Genomic DNA, 19,771 nt, shown 5'->3' with positions numbered 1-19,771 from the left:
AGACATTTTAACGGTCCAAATGACATCATAGCATGTGGGGATGGCCATTTTCTATTCATTTTAGCAATTCAGAAGTCTAATTTCTTAAAGTCTCATGGAGTTGTTTCAAGAGGTTGGGAATCAGAGAAAAGGGAGCATGTATTAGTAGTGGATGCCAGCCACATTGAGATCATGATAGTTTATAAGAGGTAGATTCCTCATTGATTTTTCACAGTGGAGAATAGCTGGGGTCTATGAAAGGAAGGTGAAAGGTCTGATGAACACCGCTTTGTATTTTCCAGGGGCTTTGCTTTTCCTCAGAGAGGAAGCTTAGCCATTTAGCACGAATGTAGGTGGGAGACACTCGGTTCTTTGCCCATTTGTACTTGGTAAAGTGGTAGCTTCTGAGCCTCTTTGAAGGCCCTCCCTCTTATAGACAGTTTGTGTGTCTGGAAATGCTGACTCGTGAATGACAGGTGCTGTGGGCCCTGTCAGGGTCCTTAAGCTGTATTAATAGCAGTTATGTGGAAAGAAGTTATGTGGAAGGAACTTTAGCTAGCTAGGAGCAGTTGTGGATAATCTTTTGGGTAGTAGGAGACAAAACACCAGACGTTGGATGTGTTTTCCCATGAACAATACATTGCGTTTGGCCTTTGACTCATGGATCGCCCCAACCCCAGGTTAACATTATCCATTGTTGCCATCAACCCATATTGGCACAGTCTCGGGTTAGATAGGAAGTCTAATCTAAAGCTTGCTCAACAGAGTTGTCTAGCACTTCCTACTTGGCAAAGCTGGGCCACTTAGGGGTTCCACCAGAGCATACAACAGCCTTTCCAGTGTATGCTAGGCATACTTTCTCCAGAAGTGTGCGTCTAGTCTGCAACTATCTTCTACCCCTTTGCTCCAATAGCATGATGGCTGCTTTTAAAGTGGGCGCCGTGCCAGTGTCACTCTGGATAGCTTTATAGCCAAGTCTGTCAGTTCAGAGCCTAGAGTTTTGTTCCATTTCAAGCTCTTGTGGGAGGAGCTAATAAGCATAGCGTAGTGAAAGCCACCTGGTAGTTTCTCCCTTTGCTCACGGACAGCGTTGGTGATCCTCTGACCGAGGTAACCTGTGAGGCATGCTGCCTGGGCTAGCGTGAAGTTCTGCACCACTGTCTGCATCTCCCAACACGCCAAGCCTCAGGAACTTGGGAGGCTTCTCCCATATCTCAACACACAGCCTGAATATGCAAACCCACACACGTGGAATTTGTGGATTTTCTGAGATAATCACATCTTCGGGAGAAAGGTCAAGTGAGTCATTACCAATGAATTTCCCTGGAAGTAGCAGTGGTATCAAAGTCTGTCGCAGGAGTACTGGCAGCATTAAATAAAACCTGATGGATTCTGAACACACATCTCATCTTCATTAACTGCACTGCCTTAGTGTCCTACTAGAGAACACTTACGAGCCTGGAAAGGGCAAAGAGCCAGGCCTCAATCTAAGTAACTACTGCATCTATTGACAGCCGCTGGAGGGCAGCAGAGAGTGACAACAAAGGTCCAGATTTAGGGAATTGAGGCATATTTCAATTTGCCAAGGAAGAAGCCCCCTTAACTGTAAGAGAACTCACTACCTAGGAGCCACAGTTGCAAGCCTGGGCTCCTGGAGAACAAGGACCAAAAAGAGCATCTACAACCCTGATCTGAAAATTAAAACCTTCCTTCTAGGCAGGTTCCTAGGAATGCATAAAGAAATGAGATAAGACTGACTGGGAAAGGGCAACCAGACAACATCAGTAAAGTAGGAGACCAAAAGGATAGTCTAAAATGTTAAGTCTCAAGGGGGAAGCAAAGATGGAATAGGAACCAAATGAAAGAAAGCTACAGTGGAAGGCAATCCAGACTGAGCAAGTCGCAGAGGCAAAGACAGAGTCAGGAAAGACTGACTCCCTGAGATAGGTATACCTAGGAAGGAGCCTTGTGTAGGGCACATATCATGAGGCAGGGAGCTGCAAAGGGACCAATTTCAGACACAACTAAACAGCCAGATCTGTGAGATTCTCATTTTTAAAGTAGCTCCTTCTTGATTAACCAGGATCATTTCTTTCTTAGTCTTTCTTGATTTCAAGAGCAAAATGACTCATTGAGAATATGGCCAGAGAGAAGGATGATATGACTAAGGGATTCTTATGCGTGAAATGAAGTTGAACTTGGTCATGAAGCCCTTCTGGTAGCACTGGTGTGAAAGGACAGTTCACTTTCCTTGATTAGCTTCTGGTGTTCCCTTCTCACATTTTATTCTATAACATTTGCTAAGAATATCCAGTGGAAAGGAAAAACTGGCTCTGGCAAACTAGTTACATAGGCAAGATCCTAGTCAATCCGGGGACTTAAGATCTGTTCCCAGTAGGTTAGCAGAGAGCTGGTTAATCTCTTCTAAATGCTGAACACTTAGCAATTTTCCAAATCCTGTAAGTGTGGAGAGACAAAACTCTCAGTTGGCCTCTTAAACTTCTGGTGTCTCCCTTCTATGTCTCAACCCCTTAAACATTGGGAAAAGTAGGACTCTCCCATATCCACAAATTCCAGGAACCCTGTATTGGGCATTAGGACAGCGTGAAGTTTGGAATTGGACAGACCTGGGTTATTAGCTGTGACATATGGCAAATTATTTGACCTAAGATGTAGTTTCCCGCTATCTTTGATTATATGCTTACTAAATAGTAAGTAACATGATTATGTTATCTTATTTAATGCTTACTCCAGCATTTTAAGCCTTATAAATTATTATAAAGTCTTCTTTTTTTATAGCCCGGGGTCTGTTTTCAGTACGTTAGTTCATAAATATAATGAATGACTAAATAAATTATAATATACCTAAGTATCACTCATCAATAAAAAGGAACTATTTGATAATCCAATTCTAAAATTTATATAACATTCTAGAAAATGCAAACTAATCTATAGGGACAGAGAGTAGATCAGTGCTTGGGAACAAGGGGACAGGACTGATGAGAAAGAAAGACAAGGGAGCTTCTTGGGATGATAGAAATGTTCTTGGTGGTGGTGGTAGTTACATAGATGTATATATTTATCAAAACCCATGGAACTGCATGCTTAAAATAGGTTTGTTTTTATTGTATATAAATTATATCTTAATAAAATTGATTTTAAAAAGTAAGTCTAAAAAAATGTAAAATAACATTGTATCTATAAAATTCTAGAATTTATATTCTTATTTTCATTCAGTGTAGTATTTTGAGCTTCCTCCATGCTATTGAATGTATCAGTAGCTCATTTTTTAATTGATGAGTGAGATTTCTCTATATGGATATATAATAATTTAGTTAGTCATTCACCTGTTGTATTTATTAATATTTTGTTGTTTCTAGTCTTGGAATACTATGAACACGGCTGCTATGAGCATTCATGTACAAGTGCTTATGTGGATAAATGTTTTTATTTCTCTTGGGTAGTACATGCAGTGGAATTGCTGAGTCCGTGGTAAGTGTATGTTTAACTTTATTTTTAAAAATGTCAGACTCTTCCAAAGTGATTGTGCCATATTCCACACCTACCAGCAGTGACCGAGAGCTCAGGTGTTTACATATTCTTCAACGCTTGGTGTGACGGTCTTTTGTCTGTTGGTTTATTGAGGCATAATTTACGTATAGTAAAATTAATCCTTCTTAGATATACAGCTCTGTAAATTTTTACAAACTTATGCAATTATATAACCGCCACAAAAACCAAGAATATTTCCATCCTCAGAAAATTCTTTACGCCTCTGCAATGAGTCTCCTCTTCCAATTCCCAGCTCCTGGCAATGACTGCCCTGATCTCTGACACTATAGTTTTGTCTTATAAATGGAATCATACTTTTAATTTTGGCCTCTCACACTTAGCATAATGCTTTTGAGATTCATCCATATTGTTGCATTTATTAGTAGTCCATTCATTTTTATTGCAGAATGGTATTCCATTTTAGGGATTGTTTACTCATTCATCAGTTGATGAATATTTGAATTGTTCCCAGTTGGAGCTTTCATGAATAAAGCCATTTGTGTAAAGGTTTTTGTGTGGACATATGTTTTTATTTTTCTAGAGTAAATACTTAGGAGCGAGATAATTGGTTCATAGAGAAAGTATATGTTTAACTTACAAGAAGCTATCAAGCTCTTTTCCAAAGTGCCTTTACCATTTTCCGTTTCCATCAGGAATATATGAGAGTTGCAGTTGCTCTTTACCCTGACTAGTATTTGATATTGTTGATTTTTTTTATTTGCACCATCCTATTAGGTATGTAGTAGGATCTTGGGGTGGTTTTAATGCATATTCCCATAGTGGCTATTGATGTTGAATTTCATTTTGTATACTTATTTGGCATCCATCTCTCTCCTTTTGTGAAGTGTTTGTTTGAGTCTTTTGTCCAGTTTTTAAAATAATTCTTATTATTGGGGTGCCTGGATGGCTCAGTCAGTGGAGCGTCCAACTTCGGCTCAGGTCATGATCTCATGGTTCGTGAATTCGGGCCCCGCATCGGACTCTGTGCTGACGGCTCAGAGCCTGGAGCCTGCTTCTGATTCTGTGTCTCCCCTGTCTCTGCTCCTCCCCCACATGCACTCTGTCTCTCTCTGCCTCTCAAAAATAAAGAAAACTAATTAAAAAAAATTTTTTTAATTCTTATTATTGAGCTGTAAAAGAATTTTCTATATTCTGGTTAATGGTCCATTATCAGTTATGTGTTTGGCAGCTTTTTTCTCCCAGTCTGGCTTTTTGTTTTCTTAACAGTATCTTCTGAAAAGTTTGCATTTTTTATTTTAATAATACATAGTTAATAATGATATCATTTTTTTTCATTGCTTATAGTCTATGTGTCCTATCTTAAGAAATGTTTACTTAACCCAAAGTTACAAAGATATCTCCTATGTTTTCTCCAAAGATTATAGTGTTAAGTTTTACATTTAGGTCTCTGATGATAATATTTTGAATTAATTTTTCAGTATAATATAAGATATGGTTATGTTTTGAATTTTTATGTAGAACCTATGGTTGTTCCAGCCCTGCTCATTCCAAAAGACTATGCTTTCACTGGTGATTTGCCCTGACACATTTAATAAAAAGTCAATTGACCATGTATGTATTGTGCTATTTCTGGACTTTATGTTCTGTGCCATTGATCTGTGTCTGTCCTTTTACTGTGTCATGATCTTACTTTTCTATTAATCTTGAAATCAGATAGTATGTTATGAACTCCATCTTTTTTTTCAAAATTCTTCTGTTTATCCTAAGTCCTTTATGTAGATATTTTAGAATCGACTTGTCAATTCCTACAAAAAGCTTGCTGGAATTTTGACTAGGATTTTGCTGGATTCTTAGATCAGTTTGAGAATGGACATTCTGGCACTATTGAATCTTCTAATCCACATATATAGTCAATCTCTCCATTTACTCATGTCTTTGGTTTCTCTCATAGGTGCTTTGTATTTTTCAGCGAACTTTGCGTGTGTTTTGTAAGATTTATCTCAAAGTATTTCATGTTCACTGTAAATGGTGTTGTTCTTTTAATGCCAGTTTTTAATTGTTCATTGCTAGTGTATTGAAACAATTGGGATTGGGATTTGTATGTTGACCTTGAATTTCAAACTTGTTAAACTCACTTATTAGATCTAGTGGTATTTTATACATTTGGGGGCATTCTCTAGGTAGACATTTATGACATCTTTGAATACAGTTTTACTTCTCCCTGTCCAAACTAGATGCCTTTTATTTCTTGCCTGATTGCACTGGGACCCCCACCACAATGTCAAATAGAAGTACTGAGAACAGATATCCTTGCCTTGTTCCTGATCTTACTGGGGAAGTATTCAGTTTTCACCATTAAATATAATGATAAGTGTAAGTTTTTAATGTCCTTCATCAGTTGAGCAAGTGTCTTTGAATTCTTAATCTGTTTAGAGTCTTTCTTATGAAGGGGTCATCAGTTTTATATTCTATCATTAGCCATTATTATTTTTGAACTTAGAAGTTATGTCTAATGTTTTGTTTTTACACTGAAGTCGTAAGATATATACTCATACTTTGAGGATTTTTTTTTATCTGAATTACTTCTAAAAGTAATTTATTTATACAAGAGTTATAAAAACATTTGTATGGCTTTTCAATGTATTGCTGGTTCCTACAACAAAGGGTTATACCAACTTACAGAACCCTAGCATTGTGTTCGTGCACTAGTTTGACATTAGCCTCACCAACAGTGAGTCTATAAAATGTAAATTTTAAGTGTTTTGGTTAACTTAATAGGTACTAGAGGGTACCTTATTCTTTTCTTCCACACTGTTTTCTTTTTTTGTACACATGAAAAATACTGAGTGGCTCATGAACTTCAGTGAGGGTATGACTTTACCAGCGTCCAATTTTCAGTTCTCACTGCCATGTCCTGTGGTATGTTTTTTGCAATCCAATTTGATGTATCCATCATTTAAATTTAGCTTATTACAATCTAATAAGAAAGGTGATACTGATACTTCTAAAAAGTTAACTATCCGGAAGAAGCAGCATATGATTTAAGTGCCAAATTCAATAGCATGTAAGCATGCTACTGCATGACTTCGGAGGAGGGAGGTATGGCTGTGCCATTAGAAGTGATGATTCTTGCCTTTTCGGTTATTGTTGTTATAATAAGTCAGTAGGAGCTGATTTTCTTTCTTTTGTTTGGGGTATTTATTTTTTTCTAAAAGCATTCTATGACAAAACATTTGAGATTTGCTATGCATGGTGTCTGTGAAAATTGTGGTCATCTGGAGAAATTTAATCCCATGCTAAGAATAAAAAGTATTCAAATTATTATTTCATCTCAGTGTTAACTACAGAAAAAAGAGCAAATTAGCCTTCTATTGGCTGGCAAAGTAAAGGTATAACTTCTCTATTTTCTGGACAGTGCTAAAAAATACACTCTAGAGACTTAATCTGTAGAATGAGATGTTCATCTAAGCCAAACATCAATCATAGAGAGGCCTCCCAAATTCTCCCCAGAGCTCTATGCTTTGGGCCTGGTCGAGGTGAGCAGCAGGTTTTCTATGCAATGGTATGACCTCTTTATGAGCTACTACTTGTATAGTCTGTGCTATTCAGTGATGTCAGATCACAGGAGACTTGGAGAGACTGTGAGGACAAAGTGGTTCTCGGAAGCTACTGGTACACCAAGACTATATTAAAAAGAGCTACCTCAGACCATAGTAAGTTGATGATGTCATTAAAAGTGAATACATGTTATGATATGTATATTATGTATACATAATATGTATACGTAATATGGGATATGTAATTATTGACTTCAGGGCATATACTGCTTATCATTTGTCACCACAGCATTTGTGCATGTGGTGCAGTGTGGTGGTGGTCATGCCGGTGTGTGTGTCTGTGTGTGTGTATTTGTCCATGAGTGCTTGTCTGCTCTAAATCCAAGTATGGTTAGAGTTCCATATGATGCTGTTAATTTTACCTTCCCCTCTCACGTCTGATAGAACTCATTAAAAGAGAGAAGGTGGTTTTCCATGTGATTTCTCTGGGATACCAACGTCCCATATCTATCTTTCTATCTTTGTGGAGAAGCACTGCCCCCTTGATGAAGTGATAGTGAAAGGAGACAGTTAATTTCATTGGTGGGAGGTAGTGATAGGTTTGGGGGAAGCAGCACAGGAGTGGATATGTTCATGGTTCTTTCTGTTAAGTATGAAACTCTATTTTATTCTTCCTCCTTCTCTTGCTCTGTTTTATGTCTCTGCCATGGAGGATCTTTTATTTCTTTTCTTCGTTCTGCCACCTGCTATTTCTTTAAAACACAATTATGATCCTGTCATTTGCCTGCTTACAAAGCCTGAAAGCTCCCTGTTGCCTGAAGAACAAAGGACAGACCCCTAGCAAAGCAATTCTGATGCCTGCTTGTCTTTCTGGTCTCCTTTTCCTGTCACTCTTCCCCATGTGGAAACTCTTCCCCAGTTTCCACACCTCCCTGGTTCCAAAACTGGGTAAGCTTTAGGCCCCTTCTGCCTATCATACAGTGTGCTCTCTTGGTAGAGTGACAAACTCCTTCCCTTCCCTCACAGCTTGGCTCAAATGTCATCTCCTTTATAAATTCTTCCCAACCTCCTCAGACAGATTTAATTGTTCCCCCTTTGGGTCTCTGACATTTTGTATGTCCCTTCATTACTAATTCTCTTATAATTACTTGTTTAATCATCTCCCTTCTCCATTAGATTCTGTGTTCACCAAGGGCAGGAACCCTGTTTTATTTATCCTTGATTTCCCCCTCCCCCAGGGGGTAACATAGTCCTATTACATATAATGCTTTCGTAACTGCTTGCTGAATGCGTTGACCTAATATTGTTTGTGGCATTTCTGAAGTAAATGGAATTAGATGGAGTTTCTGAATAATATTTATCCTCAAACTCCCTTAAATAAATAGTACTCATCATTTTTCTCCCACCATGTGCTCTTAATTTTCACTTTAATCTCATTAAATGAAGTGCAGGAGTCACAGCCCTGGGGAAGGCAGGACTCGATACGGGGAAAGGATAGGCTCACTGGTAATCTCCCGTACCTAGTGCGTGAGGTCTTCTCTAGTGAGAACCGTGAGGAAAGGCTACCTAGGAAGAGCATTGTGCAGCTAGATGCTTTGTGCCAGGAAGGAAAATAGCTCCTCACCTGATAAATTATTCTTACTGCTTCAACAGGAGATGACTTCTCAGATGAAACACTTGATCATATTCTTCCAACGCTGGTGAGCACCCGTGTCAGGTGTCAGGTGTTGCCTTTCTATTTCTATTCCCAAATGGGGGCCATTTTCTCAATGAAAATCCATCCTTGGAGTTCATCCAGAATTTCAGCCTTGTTGTATCCCTCTGAGACATATGTGGCCTACTAGTGGAGCTCCAAAATTAGGCCAGAATGTCAATTCAAACTCTGAAACCATTTCAAGATATTGAAATCTTTCTAGGATTGACATCCAGAGCAGTTTACAAGTAACTCCTGGTGAGAAAGTGAGGAAGGTTGAATGAAAGTGATTAAAGTGTTCAACATGTAACATGGCCTCATTCTTCATGCCAGAAATATGCTTATCTTCATCATGGATGATAATAAAAAACTCTTAATGTGTTGTATTTTATTATAGCTTAAAATGTTCTAATTTCAAATTTATTACAATGCTATGCTAATAAAAACAGGATTGCACTGGTATAAAAACAGGCACATAGATCAATGGAACAGAATAGAGAGCCCAGAAATAAGCCCCTGCATATATGGCCAATTAATTTACAACAAAGGAGCCAAGAATATACAATGGGGAAAGTATCTTTAATTAATAATGTTGGGAAAGCTGGACAGCTACATGCACAAGGGTAAAACTGGACCACTGTCTTACACCATACACAAATATTAACTCAAAATGGACTAAAGACTTGAACATAAGACCTGAAACCGTAAAACACCTAGAAGAAAACATAGTTGAGTGAACTTTGACATCAGTTTTTGCAATGATTTTTTTAATTCATCACCAAAAGCAAAGGCAATTAAAACAAAAATAAACAAGTAGGAATACCTCAAGCTACAAAGCTTCTGCACAGCAGAGGAAACCTTCAACAAAGTGATAAGGCAACCTACTGAATGGGAGAAAATATTTGCAAATTATATACCCAGTAAGGGGTTAACATCCAAAATTTATAAAGAATTTATACAACTCTATAGCAATAAAATCCCCAAACCAATTTAAAAATGGGCAGAGGAAGGGTGCCTACGTGGCTCAGTTGGTTGAGTGTCCAACTCTTGATTTTGGCTCAGGTCATGATCCCAGGGTCATGGGATCAAAGCCTGCATCGGGCTCTGCACTGAGTGTGGAGCCTGCTTAAGATTCTATCTCTCTCTCTCCCTCTGCCACTCGTGCACTCTCTCTCTCTCTCTCTCTCTCTTTCTCTAAAATAGAAAAATAAAAAAAAAATAAAAGAAATACTTTTTAAAAAATGGGCAAAGGATCTGGATGGACATTTTTCCAAAGAAGACATACAGATGGCCAACGGATACACAAAAAGATACTCAACATCACTAATCAGGGAAATGGAAATCAAAACCACAGTGAGATATCACCTCATACCTTTTAGAATGGCTGTTATCAAAAAGACAAGAAATACCAAGTGTTGTCAAGGATGTAGAAAAAAGGGAACCCTCATTTCCTGTTGGAATATAAATTGGTGCAGCCAGTATGGAAAGCAGTATGGAAGTTCCTCAAAAAAAATTTAAAACATAACTACCATAGGATTCAGCAATTCTACTTCTGGGTGTTTGTCCAAAGAAAACAAAAGCACTAACTCAAAAAGATATCTGCACCCCCGTGTTCACTGCAGCATTATTTACAATAACCAAGATATGGAAACAATCTAAATATCTACTGACGGATGGAATGAGTAAAGAAGAACATTTTTCAGCCATTAGAAAGAATGAAATCTTACTATTTGTAACAACATGGATGGACCTTGAAAGCATTATGCTATGTAAAATAAGTCAGACAAAGACAAACACTGTATGATCTCCCTTATATGTGGAATCTAAAACAAGCAAATGACAATAAACCACAAGCTCATAGAAAGAGAGAACAGATTGGTGATTGCCAGAGGCTGAGGGTGGAGGGAGTGGGTGAAATGCAGGAAGAGGAGTCAAAAGGTACAAAATTCCAGTTATAAAATAAATAAATCATAGGGATGTAGTGTACGTAATAAGAAAAAAATTCTGTAACTATGTTTGGTGGTGATGTTACCTAGACTTATTGTGGTGATCATTTTGTAATATATACAAATATTTTATCATTATGTTGTACACCTGAAACTAATATAATGTACATCAATGATACCTTAATTTAAGCCTTCTAAAACTAAGTCCCTGATGTCCTCATCCCCCTCCCCTCCATGAACATCTGTTCTTTCTTCAGTCCTCCATATCTCAATGAAGAGCAATTCTGATCTTCTAGAAATAGAAACCTGGGAGTCATCCTTTACTCCTTTCTTTCTCTCATATCCCACACCCAGTCTCAGCAAGCTGTGTTTTCTCTCCCTTCAAAATATATCCAGAAACCAACCATTTATAACTATCATTTCACCCTTCCGGACTCAAGTAACAGCTATTTCTCACTGTCTTCTGGCAATAGTTTCTTCATTGTTCTCCACGATTGTGCCTTTGCTCCTCTACAGACCATTCTCAATATGGCAGCAGCATGAAACAGTTAAAGCAAAAGTCAGATCATGTCACTTCTCTGTCTAAAACCTCACAGTGGTTTCCCATTTCATTCTAAGTAAAAGCCAAAGTGCTTTCAGTGACCTACCAGGTCCTATAGAATCTTTGCTCACACATATCCCTTAACTCTCTAACCTCCTCTCGTACTGCTTTTCTTCTCACTCTGCTAGCATCTATATTCTTTCTCAAACGTGGTACACTCCCATATCAAGGCCTGTGTACCTGATATTGTCTCTTCCTAGAAGGCTCTTTTGCAGATATTTATATTGCTTACTCCTTTATCTTCCTCAGGTCTTTATTCGAGTCATCTCAAGTTCACCTTCTCATGGAGACCTTTGCTATTTAAGATTGTTGCTTTTCTCTCCCACTGCCTCTGCAACCCCACCACCCAGTCAAAAACCAGAGTAAAACTCTCTATCCCCTGCCTTATTTTTCTCTAACAAATTTATCATCTGGTATATTTTATACCTTACATATCTTGTTTAATCTGTTTTCTGTCCACTAGAAAATGATTCACGCAATCGTGGATTTTGCCTGTTTTGTGAGTGGTTTTTTGTTTAATTTTTTAAAACTTATTTATTTATTTATTTAGAGAGAGACAGAGAGAGTGAGCAGGGGGAGGGGCAGAGAGAGGGAGAGAGAATCCCAAGAAGCCTCCACACTGTCAGTGAAGAGCCTGATGTGTGGCTCGAACTCACGAACCACGAGATCATGACACAAGCCAAAACCAAGAGTCGTACCTTAACCGACTGAGTCACCCAGGCATCCCTGTTTTGTGAATGGTTTTATTTTTAGTGTTAGAGCAATTCCTAGCACATGGTAGCCTTTCATTAAAGGGAAAAAGTTTAATCTCTATATGTTTGCCTTAGTTTTAAGTACCCAGAGGTTAATAGCCTTTTAGATATGAATTGTTCTGCAGAGTAACTGATGTACCATTAAAAGTAGAGATTTCAGAGAGTTTTTGATCCGTGGCTTAAAAATTGTGTTGTACATATTGGATATAAAGTGTATACCTTTCAACAAGATAGAGAAAGGATATTTCCTAAAAATATTCTTGGGTGTAGGTATCCTTCTAACATAGATTGATGGAGACTTGCTGATAAATGTCCCTTCCTAAAAACATGTCATCCAGGATGATGATGTTGATGGTAGTGATGTTGATGGGATTAAGTATGGAGACGAAAACTGTGAGCCAGTTGGGAAAGTCTGATCACAAGTTGCAGTAAAACTTAAGGCAACCCAACTTACCAAGAAATGCAGAAGTCACTTGAAAATGGTCAAAGTAACCCAACAGAGCAGTTGGGGAGGAATGTTTTGGTAAACTGAAAATCGACTCCTGATTGGAAAAGTGTGTTGTGACTTTTACAGAAGATTTTTAATGTTATATATGAATGGACTCACCTCTTTTCTTCCAGGAGAGTCAGTAGGGTATGATGATATACGGAAAGTTGGGGAAATCAAGGGATACCAGGTGATATGATAATGTGATAACCTGGGATGCTGAGTTCAGTAAACAAGAAGAGAGAGGCAGGAGAAGTCTTCCCTGCAACTGTGAGAGTTTAAGTACGGTATCTTGGATTAAAAAAACAAAGATACTAAAACTGTATAATCTAAAATTAGAGTCTACAAATTCAGTAGCCCATCCTGAGAAGTGGCGGAGAAATCTGAACTAAGATATCCAGGGCTAATTAGGCACCTTTTGTTGCTTTCCTTATGCCCTTCTCCTTCATCCCCTTTCTTGGTGTGGGCATCAGGCCCACAGAAACCCAGAGAACGGAGAATGATCTGTGGAGTATAGAGCCTGCTGAAATCTCCCTCTGCTTTTACAGAGGGCAGCTGGCAACTGTGCACTATCCTTAAGTAGCAAATTGTCTGGAGAGGGATCATAGGACTTAATCTCTAAATCTGCAACTGGCTAATTGCATAGATGCTAGGGTTGGAAGGCTTAGATGGGCCAAACTGACTCCTTGAAATGTGGATTTTTTTTTTCTTTTTTAACTTCCCAGTCTGGAACAGCATAAGCTAGTTGTGGTTTTACGTTAGTCGTATCCTGTAATGTGCTGAGCGGCATAGGCTTCAGAGATTTCTTTATTGTGGCTCCTGCTTTTTATGAGTTTATGGTAATAGAACTAAAAACGTCTTGGCAAAAAGTCAGATGTGGCAGAGGTGAAGCCATTAACCTTTTTTTCCTACTTCATCTTTCCCATTTCCCCCCCCAGAATCCAGTAGTAATTACAAATATGCACATACTTCTAAAATCTCTTATGCACATACTGCATTTTGAGTTGTGTACTGTCTTAACCATCTTTTAGGTGCACGGACCTTTGGGAGAGAAGTAGAGCTCATTGCTTTTCAGGAGCCAACCCCTATTACTATTGAAGAGATCTTCTTAGGGCTCAGAGATGATAGAACAGAGTTTCCGGTAGAGCTGAGCCTAAAATTGCTTACAGTGGCAAAGATTGGCATTGTTTCACCCACATTTTTGTCCTCCTCTTGAGGCCCCAGAATAGAGTGCCTGACAGATTAGAATCCAATTTGGGGACTAATAGTAGAGCCACCTCCTGTTCACTACCCCAAGATGGAGAACGTTGAGGGGAAGTCAGAATATATGTGATGATGCCAGAAACTAGGTTATCCTGGGAAAGTCTCTTCCTTACATTTTAATTTCTCCCGTGTAAAATGAAAAAATTAGGTTAGATAATATTCATGTTCCCTTTGATGTCTTATGTTCTGTGATTGTGGATCATCTTTACTGGCTTTAGACTGGCCCTTTTTCAAGATGGTTTCTTCCTTAATTTCTTATAGGTACTTGCTTAGAATCCCTTTATTTCAGTTTTAGAAGATAACATTTATTTAATAGGAAGAGTTTTAGCTTTCCTATCACTGATGATCCTCAGTTTATAACACAGGATCTACCCAATTCCTTTAGTTAAATTAATATTTATCAATCCACATGTCTATGTCTCATAGAATTTATTTGACTCTGTTGGAAAAAAACAATATTGATGTCAGGACTCTCCCTGCTTGCTTTCTTTTCTTGAAAACCTGAGGTAAGGATCTTGCTTATCCCCGTGGAACTGCCATCTAGCTATTACAGCTTTCCACAGCTACCTTGCTTTAGGGAGTTCTAGCAATGATCTATTATTCTATTGCCTAGAGCAAGATGTTCCTGGAAAAGAAGTCTCTGAATGTTCAGCCAATTTAGCAATTCATTGGCTGAGTGTTCTGAGGTATTTCAGGATATTATGTGCAAAATTGACATTTGTGTGGTCACTGCCCAAGTAGAAGCACCATGAAAGATGACTGGATTAGGAGGATGTAAAAGACTAGGCAAAAGAGTTTTGAGAAAATTATTTCCAGGTTAAAAAGAGGAAATCAGTAAGTCATGAACAGGCAAAACTTCACATAAGCATCTTCAAGATCAGTGTCCCTTTGGAACTACCTCTTTGATTGCTTCTTCTCAGGCTCTTTTTTTCCGGGGGAAGATGGGGAGGTGAGGAGAGGTTCTTTTTTTCTATCCATTTCTTAATATCGTACTTCAAGGTTCCCTCAGTTCTGTGAGTCCTCTGTTCTTCCTACTCTCCATATTCTGCCCAGCTCAGGAAAGAAAAATGTGTGTGTGTGTGAGAGAGAGAGAATAATGCCCTGCTCTCCCAGAGATGGCCACGTCTTAATCCCTGGCACCTGTGACTAATGCTACCTGTAGGACAAAAGAGACTTCACAAATAGGATGTTGAGGACTTTGAGAGGAGGAGATAATCCTGGATTATCTGGGTAAATGCAGTCTAATCTCATGAGTCCTTAAAAGCAGAAGAGGGAGGCAGAAGAGTGGATCAGAGAGATGAGATGGAAGAAAAAGTGTGAGATGAGAGATGAGATTCAAAGTGTGAGAGGGGTTTGACCTACCTCGCTGGTTTTGAAGCTAGAAGGAGGCCATGAGCCAAAGAGTATGGGTGGCCTCTAGAGGCTAGGAATGACCCTCAGCTGACAGCCAGCAAACAAATGGGGATCTCAGTCCTGTGCCCGCAAGAAACTGAATTGTCAACAACCTACATGAACACAGAAACGAATCCTCCCCTAGAGCCTCCAGAAAGGAATGCAACCCTCCCAACACCTTGATTTTAGCCGGGTGGGGGGAGACCATGGTGTACTTCTGCTTTACAGAACTGTGAGACGATAAATGTGTGTTGCTTAAGTCACTAAATTTGTGGTGATTTGTAATGGACGCAATAGAAAACTAACACAACGTACATTACGTGTTTTGTTGCCAAAGCCAAAAGCTTTGCATATGCTATTCAATAATACATTGCAGTAGAGGGAAAAAAAGAGTGTGATCTGTATGTTTAGACAAAGCTGAGTTTGAATCTTGCCTCTATCATATCCTACTGAATGACTTTGAGAAAATAATCTTCTTGAACTTTTTTTTCTTCTAGAAAATAGCTATAATACCGGCTAGCTTGGAGTAGGGGGCAGAATGAGATGGCACATGTAAAGTGCCTGGCTTACTATACAATTGAATATATGATAGTGATTACTATTGTAAAAATTAAAGCCAACACTGATATATTTTAGCTGTCAAAAGAAGCACCATACTTAGCTACAACATCAAAGAAACTAGCAACAACAGAAAAAAATAGATAAATTGGACTTCCATCACAATTAAGACTTTTTTGTTTCTAAAGACACTATCACGAAAGTGAAAGACAGCGGATCCAATAGGAGGTATTACCTTGGACATAATACAAGGGACTAGTATTCAGAAGAATACTATAAATTTATGTCTCAAAAATAAAAAGACAAATTACCCAGTTTAAAAGTGGGCAACGGATTTAAATAGACATTTCCCCCAAAAGTGTATACAACATCTTCAGAAATGTGAATTAAAACCATAGCGCAATACCACTCTGCATCCACTAGGATGGCTGTAATCAATAAAATGAAAAGAGAACAAACGTTGGTGCAGATGTAGAAAAATTAAAACCTTGCACCTTGCTGGCGGAAATGTAAAGTGGTGCTGCCTCTGTGGAAAACAGTTTGGTGATTCTTCAAAAAGTTAAACAGAGGTAGGAGGACGCGGGGCTCACAGCGCGTCCTGCCGATCACTTAGATTCCACCTACACCTGCCTAAAGAACCCAGAAAACCGCCAGAGGATTAGCAGAAGGGAGTCTCCGGAGTCAAGCGCAGACTAGAGGCCCACGGAAGAGGGTAGGAAGGGCGGCGAGGCGGTGCGCGCTCCACGGACTGGCGGGAGGGAGCCGGGGCGGAGGGGCGGCTCGCCGGCCAAGCGGAGCCCCCGAGTCGGGCTGGCAAAAGCGGAGGGGCCGGACGGACTGTGTTCCGACAGCAAGCGCGACTTAGCGTCTGGGAGGTCAGAAGTTAACAGCTCTGCTCGGAAAGCGGGAAGGCTGGAGGACAAAGGGAGGGAGAGCTGCTGAGCCCCCGGACGGCAGAGCTCAGCTTGGCGGGGAACAAAGGTGCTCGCCAGCGCCATCTCCCCCGCCCATCCCCCAGCCAAAATCCCAAAGGGAACCAGTTCCTGCCAGGGAACTTGCTCGCTCCGCGCAAACACCCAACTCTGTGCTTCTGCGGAGCCAAACCTCCGGCAGCGGATCTGACTCCCTCCTGCTGCCACAGGGCTCCTCCTGGAGTGGATCACCTAAGGAGAAGCGAGCTAAGCCTGCCCCTCCACCCCCCGTGCACCTTGCCTACCCACCCCAGCTAATACGCCAGATCCCCAGCAACACAAGCCTGGCAGTGTGCAAGTAGCCCAGACGGGCCACGCCACCCCACAGTGAATCCCGCCCCTAGGAGAGGGGAAGAGAAGGCACACACCAGTCTGACCGTGGCCCCAGCAGTGGGCTGGGGGCAGACATCGGGTCGGACTGCGGCCCCGCCCACTAACTCCAGTTACACACCACAGCACAGGGGAAGTGCACTGCAGGTCCTCACCACGCCAGGGACTCTCCAAAATGACCAAACGGAAGAATTCCCCTCAGAAGAATCTCCAGGAAATAACAACAGCTAATGAACTGATCAAAAAGGATTTAAATAATATAACAGAAAGTGAATTTAGAATAATAGTCATAAAATTAATCGCTGGGCTTGAAAACAGTATACAGGACAGCAGAGAATCTCTTGCCATAAAGATCGAGGGACTAAGGAACAGTCACGAGGAGTTGAAAAACGCTTTAAACGAAATGCAAAACAAAATGGAAACCACAATGGCTCGGCTTGAAGAGGCAGAGGAGAGAATAGGTGAACTAGAAGATAAAGTTATGGAGAAAGAGGAAGCTGAAAGAAAGAGAGATAAAAAAATCCAGGAGTATGAGGGGAAAATTAGAGAACTAAGTGATACACTAAAAAAAAATAATATACGCATAATTGGTATCCCAGAGGAGGAAGAGAGAGGGAAAGGTGCTGAAGGGGTACTTGAACAAATTATAGCTGAGAACTTCCCTGAACTGGGGAAGGAAAAAGGCATTGAAATCCAAGAGGCACAGAGAACTCCCTTCAGACGTAACTTGAATCGATCTTCTGCACGACATATCATAGTGAAACTGGCAAAATACAAGGATAAAGAGAAAATTCTGAAAGCAGCAAGGGATAAACGTGCCCTCACATATAAAGGGAGACCTATAAGACTCGTGACTGATCTCTCCTTTGAAACTTGGCAGGCCAGAAAGGCTTGGCACGATATCTACAGTGTGCTAAACAGAAAAAATATGCAGCCGAGAATCCTTTATCCAGCAAGTCTGTCATTTAGAATAGAAGGAGAGATAAAGGTCTTCCCAAACAAACAAAAACTGAAGGAATTTGTCACCACGAAACCAGCCCTACAAGAGATCCTAAGGGGGATCCTGTGAGACAAAGTACCAGAGACATCACTACAAGCATAAAACATACAGACATCACAATGACTCTAAACCCATATCTTTCTATAATAACACTGAATGTAAATGGATTAAATGCGCCAACTAAAAGACATAGGGTATCAGAATGGATAAAAAAACAAGACCCATCTATCTGCTGTCTACAAGAGACTCATTTTAGATCGGAGGACACCTTTAGATTGAGAGTGAGGGGATGGAGAACTATTTATCATGCTCCTGGAAGCCAAAAGAAAGCTGGAGTAGCCATACTTATATCAGACAAACTAGACTTTAAATTAAAGGCTGTAACAAGAGATGAAGAAGGGCATTATATAATAATCACAGGGTCTATCCACCAGGAAGAGCTAACTATTATAAACGTCTATGCGCCAAATACCCGAGCCCCCAGATATATAAAACAATTACTCATAAACATAAGCAACCTTATTGATAAGAATGTGGTCATTGCAGGGGACTTTAACACCCCACTTACAGAAATGGATAGATCATCTAGACACACAGTCAATAAAGAAACAAGGGCCCTGAATGATACATTGGATCAGATGGACTTGACAGATATATTTAGAACTCTGCATCCCAAAGCAACAGAATATACTTTCTTCTCGAGTGCACATGGAACATTCTCCATGGGTCACAAAACAGCCCTTCATAAGTTTACAAGAATTGAAATTATACCATGCATACTTTCAGACCACAATGCTATGAAGCTTGAAATCAACCACAGGAAAAAGTCTGGAAAACCTCCAAAAGCATGGAGGTTAAAGAACACCCTACTAACGAATGAGTGGGTCAACCAGGCAATTAGAGAAGAAATTAAAAAATATATGGAAACAAACGAAAATGAAAATACAACAATCCAAACGCTTTGGGATGCAGCGAAGGCAGTCCTGAGAGGAAAATACATTGCAATCCAGGCCTATCTCAAGAAACAAGAAAAATCCCAAATACAAAACCTAACAGCACACCTAAAGGAAATAGAAGCAGAACAGCAAAGGCAGCCTAAACCCAGCAGAAGAAGAGAAATAATAAAGATCAGAGCAGAAATAAACAATATAGAATCTAAAAAAACTGTAGAGCAGATCAACGAAACCAAGAGTTGGTTTTTTGAAAAAATAAACAAAATTGACAAACCTCTAGCCAGGCTTCTCAAAAAGAAAAGGGAGATGACCCAAATAGATAAAATCATGAATGAAAATGGAATGATTACAACCAATCCCTCAGAGATACAAACAATTATCAGGGAATACTATGAAAAATTATATGCCAGCAAATTGGACAACCTGGAAGAAATGGACAAATTTCTAAACACCCACACTCTTCCAAAACTCAATCAGGAGGAAATAGAAAGCTTGAACAGACCCATAACCAGCGAAGAAATTGAATCGGTTATCAAAAATCTCCCAACAAATAAGAGTCCAGGACCAGATGGCTTCCCAGGGGAGTTCTACCAGACATTTAAAGCAGAGATAATACCTATCCTTCTCAAGCTATTCCAAGAAATAGAAAGGGAAGGAAAACTTCCAGACTCATTCTATGAAGCCAGTATTACTTTGATTCCTAAACCAGACAGAGACCCAGTAAAAAAAGAGAACTACAGGCCAATATCCCTGATGAATATGGATGCAAAAATTCT

At 39.7% G+C, this 19,771-nt stretch overlaps 1 protein-coding gene across 5 annotated transcripts in view; it reads left to right on the top strand.

The window, feature by feature from the left end:
- Positions 1-19,771, top strand: part of EXOC6B (exocyst complex component 6B) — a 615,985-nt gene that overhangs the window by 461,792 nt on the left and 134,422 nt on the right. The gene's annotated exons all lie outside the window — the stretch shown is intronic.

Source organism: Panthera uncia, assembly GCF_023721935.1.
Source record: "Panthera uncia isolate 11264 chromosome A3 unlocalized genomic scaffold, Puncia_PCG_1.0 HiC_scaffold_11, whole genome shotgun sequence".
In the NCBI taxonomy this organism is placed as follows: Eukaryota; Metazoa; Chordata; class Mammalia; order Carnivora; family Felidae; genus Panthera; species Panthera uncia.
The sequence above is the reverse complement of the archived record's forward strand: the minus strand, read 5'-3'. Positions and strand labels throughout refer to the sequence as shown.